This window comes from Eschrichtius robustus, chromosome 2, assembly GCF_028021215.1.
Source record: "Eschrichtius robustus isolate mEscRob2 chromosome 2, mEscRob2.pri, whole genome shotgun sequence".
Classification (NCBI taxonomy): Eukaryota; Metazoa; Chordata; class Mammalia; order Artiodactyla; family Eschrichtiidae; genus Eschrichtius; species Eschrichtius robustus.
In genome coordinates this window covers 41,702,465-41,711,054 of record NC_090825.1, presented here as the reverse complement: position 1 = coordinate 41,711,054, position 8,590 = coordinate 41,702,465, and the positions used below count along the sequence as shown (strand labels likewise).

The window sequence follows — 8,590 nt, the reverse complement described above, 5'->3', positions numbered from 1 at the left end:
TCCACCCTTTCAAAGAGTAGTGTTTCAGGAGAATAGTATGTGCTTGGCAGCTGCTTTGAAGAGCCTGGCACCCCCAGTGTAGCATTTCACAGAGGGACATGATGGTGGCTGTCCCATCCAGTCAAATCCACCAGGGGAAGTGAGGAAAGGAGACATGCTTTCCTGGCCTGCCGTTCAGCCAAGACAGCTCATTTGATCTCCCCCACTAATAAACCTGAGCTTAAATGAAGTTCTGGGCTGCGTCTACAGTTCAAATTGGAAAATAATTTGCAATGCACTGAAAACTAGGCTTTTAGAAATAAAAGTGATCTGTGCTTATTGCATTTTATAGCTCATAACCTCTTAGGATTTTGGGTCCTAAAAATGCTGATTTCTTCAGAATAATCCAATAGAATAGAGATGGGACATGTTCATTGAAAGAGTAAAACACTGTTGCCTATGCTGAACCATCCTTGTGACTCTGGAATAAATCCAGCTTGATCATGGTGTATGATCCTTTTTATGTATTGTTGGATTTGGTTTGCTAATATTTTGTTGAGGATTTTTGCATCTATATTCATTAAAGATATTGGCCTGTAATTTTCTTTTTTTGTAGTGTCCTTGTCTGGTTTTGGTTTCAGGATAATGGCCTTGTGAAATGAATTTGGGAGTGTTCCTTCCTCTTCAATTTTTTTGAACAGTTTGAGAAGGATAGTATAAGTTCTTCTTTATATGTTTGGTAGAATTCTCCTGTGAAGCTGTCTGGTCCTGAACTTTTGTTTGCTAGGAGTTTTTCTTATTACAGTTTCGATTTAGCGTCTAATGATCAGTCTGTTCAAATTGTCTGTTTCTTCTTGACTCCTTCTTGGTAGGCTGTATTTTTTTCTAGAAATTTGTCCATTTCTTCCTGGTTGTTCACTTTATTAGCAAATACTTGTTCATAGTAATCTCTTGTGATCCTTCGTATTCCTGTGATGTTGGTTCCAGCTTCTCCTTTTTCATTTCTGATTTTACTGATTTGGACTCTCTTTTTTTCTTGATGAGTCTGACTAAAAGTTTATCAATTTTGTTTACCTTTTCAAAAAGAAGCTCTTGGTTTCATTTGATATTTTCTATTTTTTTAATCTCTATTTTATTTATTTCCTCACTTTATTATTTCTTTCATTCTGCTGACTTTGGGCTTTGTTTGTTCTTCTTTTTCTAATTCTTTTAGGTGACAGGTTAGGTTGTTTATTTGAGATTTTTCTTTTTTCTTGAGGAAGGCCTGTATCACTATGAACTTCCCTCTTAGAACTGCTTTTGCTGCATCCCATAGATTTTGTAAGGTTGTGTTTTCATTGTTGTTTGTCTTGAGGTATTGTCTGATTTCCTCTTTGATTTCATCGTTGACCCACTGGTTTTTTAGCAGCATGTTATTTAATCTTCTTGTGATCATTTTTTTCCCCTGTTTTTCTTTCTGTGGTTGATTTCTAGTTTCACACCATTGTGGTCAGAAAAGATGCTTGAAATAATTTCTATCCTCTTAAATTTGTTGAGGCTTGTTTGGTATACTAATATGTGGTCAATCCTAGGAAATGTTCCATGCATGCTTGAAAAGAATGTGTATTCTGTTTTTTTTTTTGTTTGTTTTTTAGATGTACTGTCCTATAGGTATCAATTCAGTCCAACTATTCTATTGTGTCATTTAGGATCTCTGTTGCCTTATTGATTTTCTGTCTGGAAAAGCTGTCCATTGATATCAGAGGAGTACTAAAGTCTCCTATTATAATTGTATTCCTGTCAATTTCTCCCTTTATATCTGTTAGTATTTGTTTTGCTCCTATACTGGGTGCATGTATGTCAATGAGTGTAATATCCTCTTCTTGTATTGATCACTTTTATTATGTAATGCCCTTCTTTGTCTTTTGTTATAGCTTTCCTTTTAAAGTCTATTTTGTCTGATACAAGTATTGCTACTCCTGCTTTCTTTTTGTTTCCATTTGCATGAAATATCTTTTTGCATCCCCTCACTTTCAGTCTGTGTGTGTCTTTTACCCTGAAGTGAGTCTCTCATAGGCAGCATATTGGAGGATCTTGTTTTTTTATCCAGTCAGCCATCCTATGTCTATAGATTGGAACATTTAGTCCATTGACATTTAAAGTAATTATCGATAGGTATGCACTTATTTACTCAGCTGGAACTGGGGATCGCAGTATATGTGGGGGAATCTTTCTTGCAGCCTTGGTTGTGTAGGAGTTCTGCCAGTTTCCAGTTAGTTTTCCGTGAGAATTTTTCCACATGCAGATATATATTTGATATGTCTATGGTGGGAGGTGAGCTCCATGTCTTCTTACTCCACCACCTTGATCCCTCTCCTCTTTTGGCATTTTTAAACTTAACCTTTGATTCTTCTCGGCATACAGTAAGTTTTGGCATATCCATATTATGAAGTACAATACTGCCATTAGAATCAGGTCCTAAACAAAAACTTATTGACATGGAGATATGCCCACTGAAAATAAAGGTGGGAATTTTATATACCTTTTGTAACTTGCTTTCCCTCCTTAAATTTAGTGAGCATTTTTCCACTTCACTCAATATTTTTCTGGAAGATGATTTTTATTGACAGTATAGTGTTTTGTAATATGGATAGACTTTAGTTTGCTTAACAAATTTCTTACATTTTCAATACTTCAAAGTAAAGAATGCCTCACAAATTTTTGTGCAAGTTTTTATTGTATCATTAGAGTAAATTCTTTAATTCTTGCTCTTCTACTTCTAAAATTATATTGAGCCTTAACATACTATCTGGCAGAAAGATTGTGCTAATTTATGGTACAAATCAGCAACAAAGAGGTATTGTTTACCATACTCAGCAACACTGAATATCATCATACTTTTTAGTCTCAAACATAGACTAGACAGAATCCAAAAAATTGCAAATATTCCTTAATTTATAAAAATTTCCTTTTATGTTCTCCTATTTTTTTGTGGTCTTTCTGTTTGTTTGTTTAAAGATGCCTTTTTTGTGCCAAAGGAAGAATATATAGGTGGATACATCATTCAGAGTTCCGAGGGGAAACAAAAAGCATACTTAGCTTGGATTGTTAAAAAATATATAATAAAGTGATTATTTACAGAGATGTGGGCAGGGCTGAGGGACCAACAAAAATGTTGAGACACTGTGATATTGGGATTTCTAGTAAGAAATATATAGTTGGTCTTAGTCTCCATTTCTGTTACAGAGCTCCTAAAATCCTTAGAGTTTCCTAAGTGGGGAGAGTGACAGAATCGTCTTCTGTTAGGCTAATGGTGACTTTTGGAAAGCCCCTTGGTAACCTAGGATGGGGGCTGGTTGCCAGGGGAGCCAATCACGTGGTTAGAGGTTTGGAAAATTTTCAGTCCTCATCCCTGGAAGAGGAAAGGGGCTAGAAATTGAATTCAATCACCAATGGCCAAGGATTTAATTAATCATACCTATGTAATGAAACCTCCATAAAAACCCAAAAGGAAGGGGTTCAGAGAGTTTCCAGGTTGGTGAACGTGTGAAGATTCGAGGAGAGAGGCACTCAGAGAAAGTATGAAGGCTCCTCACCCTTTCCCCATACGTTGTCCTATGCATCTCTTCCATCTGCCTCTTCCTGAGTTATATACCCTTTTATAATAAACTAGTAATCTAATAAGTAAAATGTTTCTCTGAGTTCTCTGAGCTGCTCCAGCAAATTAATCCAACCCAAGGAAGGGGTCATTGGAATCGCCAGTCTATAGGCAGTTGATCAGAAACACAGGTAATAACCTGGGCTTGCAACTGATGTCTGAAGTTGGGGTTAGGGGAGCAATCTTGTTGGACTGACCCCTTAACTTGTAGGATCTATGGGTATATAGTGTCAGAACTGAGTTGAATTTTAGGATACCAAGCTGGTATGGCAGAATTGCTTGGTGATATGGGAAAAACTCCCACGCATCAGAATTGATGCAGACTTATAGGCATCCAGAGACCAGTAACAATGGGAAGTCATTACCCCCTTGAGCCTGAGGAACAGGGAAAAGGAAACAGAACTATTGGTCCATTGTGGGCTGGAGCCAGAGGAGAGAGGGAAGCCTCATCAGAGCTGCTGACAGACGGAGGCAACCTCTGCCAGAACCTGGAATAGAAACAGCAAGAGTCAAAGAACAAAAATACTCCAATCTGTCTGTCATTCCACAGGCTGCTGTCTTGCTGGTGCCGGCAGTTGGGTAAATCAAACTTGAAACCAGAGAGCAGTCTCCTGGGGGCACAGAACAGGGCAGTGAAAGGTGAGAGAATAAAGAATAACCAGCACAGTGGATATTTATGGCATTTTTTTGTTTTTTACATTTAATACTTTTAAAATTCATTTGTGGGCTTCCCTGGTGGTGCAGCGGTTGAGAATCCGCCTGCCAACGCAGGGGACACGGGTTCGAGCCCTGGTCTGGGAAGATCCCACATGCCGCGGAGCGACTGGGCCCGTGAGCCACAACTACTGAGCCTGCGCGTCTGGAGCCCGTGCTCCGCAACAAGAGAGGCCGCGATAGTGAGAGGCCCGCGCACCGCGATGAAGAGTGGTCCCCGCTCGCTGCAACTGGAGAAAGCCCTCGCACAGAAACGAAGACCCAACACAGCCAAAAAAATAAAAAATAAATAAAAAAAATAAATAAATAAATAAAAAAAAAATTCATTTGTAATTTTTCTTTTTGATTATAGTGTGTAATAGGGATAAGCTTTTAATTTAATTTTTCTAGATAACTACACAGTTATCTTAGGTGCATATATTGAATCATACTCCTATTTATTTTATCAGCTACCGTTATCAAACTAAATTTTTATAATGGGATTCCGTTCAGTGTTTCCTACTCTGTTCCATTGATTAATTTATTCTTGTGCAATAACACAGTGTTTTAATTATTGTAGCGTGACAATATGTTTTAACATTTGGTAGCACAGCTCCCAAGTGTTCTTAAGTTCTGATGAAAATTATTGGGAAAGAATAGCCTTGAAAACTGAGGGGAAATGTCAAATATAAAAAGCTTTGTTATTCAGATATGTTTTGAAATGGATACTGCTAAGTGGTATGTGCAAATTCTAATTCTCTAATATGGGATCTTAGTATATATTACTAGATAATACAAGGAGGTTGTTTTTTTTTTTCTGTTTCGTTATATTCATCAGTTTGTTTTATTTTTTAGATGCCACATATAAATGATAACATACAGTATTTGTCTTTCTCTATCTGACTTATTTCACTAAGAATAGTACCCTCCAGGTCTATCCATGTTATAAATTGCAAAATTTCATTCTTTTTTATGGCTGAGTAGTATTCCATTGTGTATATATACCACATCTTCTCTATCCTCTCATCTGTTGATTGACACTTAGATTGCTACCATTCTTGGCTGTTGTAAATAATGCTGCTATGAACATTAGGGTGCATGTATCTTTTCAAACTAGTGTTTTTGTTTTTGTTGAATATATACCCAGAAGTAGAATCGCTGTATCATATGGTAATTCTATTTTTAGTTTTTTGAGGAACATCTGTACTGTTTTCCACAGTAGCTGCACCAATTTGCATCCTCGCCAACATTTGTTATTTGTGATCTTTTTGATGATAGACATTCTGACAGGTGTGAGGTGATATCCCATTGTGGTTTTGATTTGCATTTCCCTGATGATTAGCAACGTTAAGCATCTTTTCATGTGCCTGTTGGCCATCTGTATGTCTTCTTTGGAAAAGTGTCTATTCAGGTGCTGTTTTTTTCCCGTTCTACAGAATTTATTAGGTTTATAACTGGACGAAGTCACACATGTACAAAACGAAGCTCACACTATCCCAAAGCAGAGTAGGAATTGAGGGGTGGGTATCCATTACTGGCCTTTGGGGGAGCTCTAAGGTGAGGGGCAGCCAATCCTCCCACTCCAGAGAGATGTGGCCACAGGGGAGGGGAGCAGATGGGGCCCACCTGGCTTTGGTCGCAGAACTCAGAGCCTGGCATTGGGCTGGGGCAGGCAGATGCATGGAGGAGCAGGAGCCTCAGAAACCACCCTGCCCAGGGAGCCCCGCTTGCAATGTGGTTGGTCCAGACCTAGACTCGGGCTGGTGCAAATGGAAGGCAGCAAAGCAGGAGGGAGGAGACACTGATGTGTGGTGGTGGAGGGCACCCAGACCTGTGGAAGAGGGGGGTGCGGAGGCGGGCTAGCTGCCACTAGGCAGCTGGCAGCGGGTCTCATAAATGCCACTGCGGCCAATGTAGCGCACCCATTTGATGACATCGTGGTCGCTGTAATCCAGCTTCGGTTCAAACACCTTCAAGTAGAGCACCCTGAGGCCAGAAGGCGCGAATGGCACCTCAAAGGTCATTGAAATGGGGGGGTCGAGCCCACCTCTTCTTGTTGTTGGTGGGCAGAAGCTCAATCTTAGCACTGATCTGCTATTTCTTCATGACTGCCATGCACTTGATCTTCCACATGATGGCGTTCTCGCTGGCCTCGTACTTGGCCTTCCCCTTCATACAGATCACCTGCACCCACTGGTGTTCAGTGGGGTTGGGATCCTCACCTCAATCTTCTGAGCCAGTAGTGAGGGCTTGAAGTTGGACTTAATGACCACCTTGACCTCCAGCTTGGTGCGTCCCACTTCCCGAACTAGCGGGATCACTCGGAAAGGAAGGGTGATGTCCTTGGTGGTGCCATACCTCATGACCTCAAATTCTCCGTCTGGTGGGATGAAGCTGATGCTGCGCTCCGAGTCAAACTTGCTGAGTCACACACACTGGTGGAAGGTGCTGTCGTCAATGGCAGTTGATTGCTTCCCGCTCTTGCTTGTTTCATCAGCTGTGCCTTTGCCCTGCTTCTCAATGACAGTCTTGTCATTCATCCCAAACTTGCACTCGGGCATGCCACTCGGGTTAGCTCTTCATCACCACCCGGCCTGACACATGGGCACTCAGCTCCTGCCCCTGTGGAAACATGAGGAGGTTCACACTCTTCAGTACATCCAGGAAGAGCTCGTTCTGGCGATACTTGATGCCCTCCCGCCGCCAGACAATCTGCCCAGTCACCTGGCTGGTGATCTGAGACTGCTCTTTTTTGTCTGATGCTGGCTCTTGATGCCCTGCTGGGTGATGAAGGTTTTCAGCGTGCCTGTCTCTGAGTTCTCTGGGTAGCCAAAGTCTAGGATCTCATCCAGCAGCTGATATATGAGCACAAGATTGTTCTTGACGTTCTCTTCGCTGATCTTGCCAAAGTAGGCAGCCATTATGTCACACATCTTACAGAGGAATTCGAAGACCATGGCAGCATTGACTGCTTGGTGACAGTTGCCAGCCAGATGTTGGACCACTTAACATGAAAGAAACTGGTGCGAGCAATGTTGGTGACGGGGCTGCGTACCTGCTGCCGGGCATGGATAACATTGACCCGAAAGGCAACCGCTGCGTTCCTCCCAATGTCATCTCGGTAGACTTGGGAGATGAGCACCTCCCCCTTGTGATTATAGATGAATAAGCCTCCAGTCATGGCGGCAGCTCAGTCTCCACGGCCCATCACTCTGAGAACAGACCTGCTGTCCGCGGCTCCCTGCTCACCCGGCCTGGCCACTCTTCGGATCCCAAGATGTCCACCCGCCCCCTGCTCGCCTGCCCGCTGTCTCGGCTTTCACTGCAGTCTCTATTCAGGTCTTCTGCCCATTTTTAATTGGGTTGTTCGGGGGATTTTTTTGATATTGAGTTGTATGAGCTGTTTATACATTTTGGATATTAACCCCTTAGTGGTCATATCATTTGCAAATATTTTCTCCAATTCAGTAGGTTGTCTATTCATTTTGTCAATGATTTCTTTTGCTGTGCAAAAGCTTTTAATTAGCTCCCATTTGTTTAGTTTTGCTTTTGTTTCCTTCCTTAGGAGATTGTTCATATATATTCTCAAATAGAAAATATACACATGGATTATTTTCATATATACATAGTGCATTTAAGAAAAGTTACTACATACTGGGTCATGAAGATCTCAACAAATTACAAAGAATGGTATCATAGAGACCATTTTATCTTACCACAATATGTTTTTTTGTATTTGTCCTTGAAGTTAGAAAACATTAATAAACAGGATTTTATAAATATATACATGCAAACATACATGCTCTTATATATTAAACGATGCTAAGGAAATACAGAAGAAAATAGTTACTTAGAATCATTTACTTTTCAAATTTAAAATACTGTCTCTGTTATTTTGTGGAGAACATCTAGCCAACTCAATTGCTAACACAGAGTTATTTTCAAAATATAATGTCTAAGCTATAAGTCAGCATACTGAACCAACATTTTAATTCTTCTTTCCAACTAATAATTTGAGAGCCTCTACAGAGAAGAGTGGTCATTATTGAAAGACTGATTTTTCTTAAGCTTGAGTAAATGATTATTAGGTATTTTGGATTTTTTTTTTTTTACCTGAAGTTGTTATTTGTATTTTTTGAAATCACTCTTTGGGTGTGCTAAGGCCCATTAACAGCAATTTTCAGATCATCACAAGTAGGTGAGAAATAAGATAAGGGCAGTTTGGACTTGGGGAGATCAGTGGAATCAAAATCTTCTGGACTTCCAGGATTGGTCCACTAT

At 40.4% G+C, this 8,590-nt stretch overlaps 1 pseudogene; it reads right to left on the bottom strand.

Moving 5' to 3' along the window:
• Positions 1–6,161: 6,161 nt before the first annotated feature.
• On the bottom strand, positions 6,162–7,538 carry LOC137756504 (AP-2 complex subunit mu pseudogene; annotated as a pseudogene).
• Positions 7,539–8,590: the final 1,052 nt, after the last annotated feature.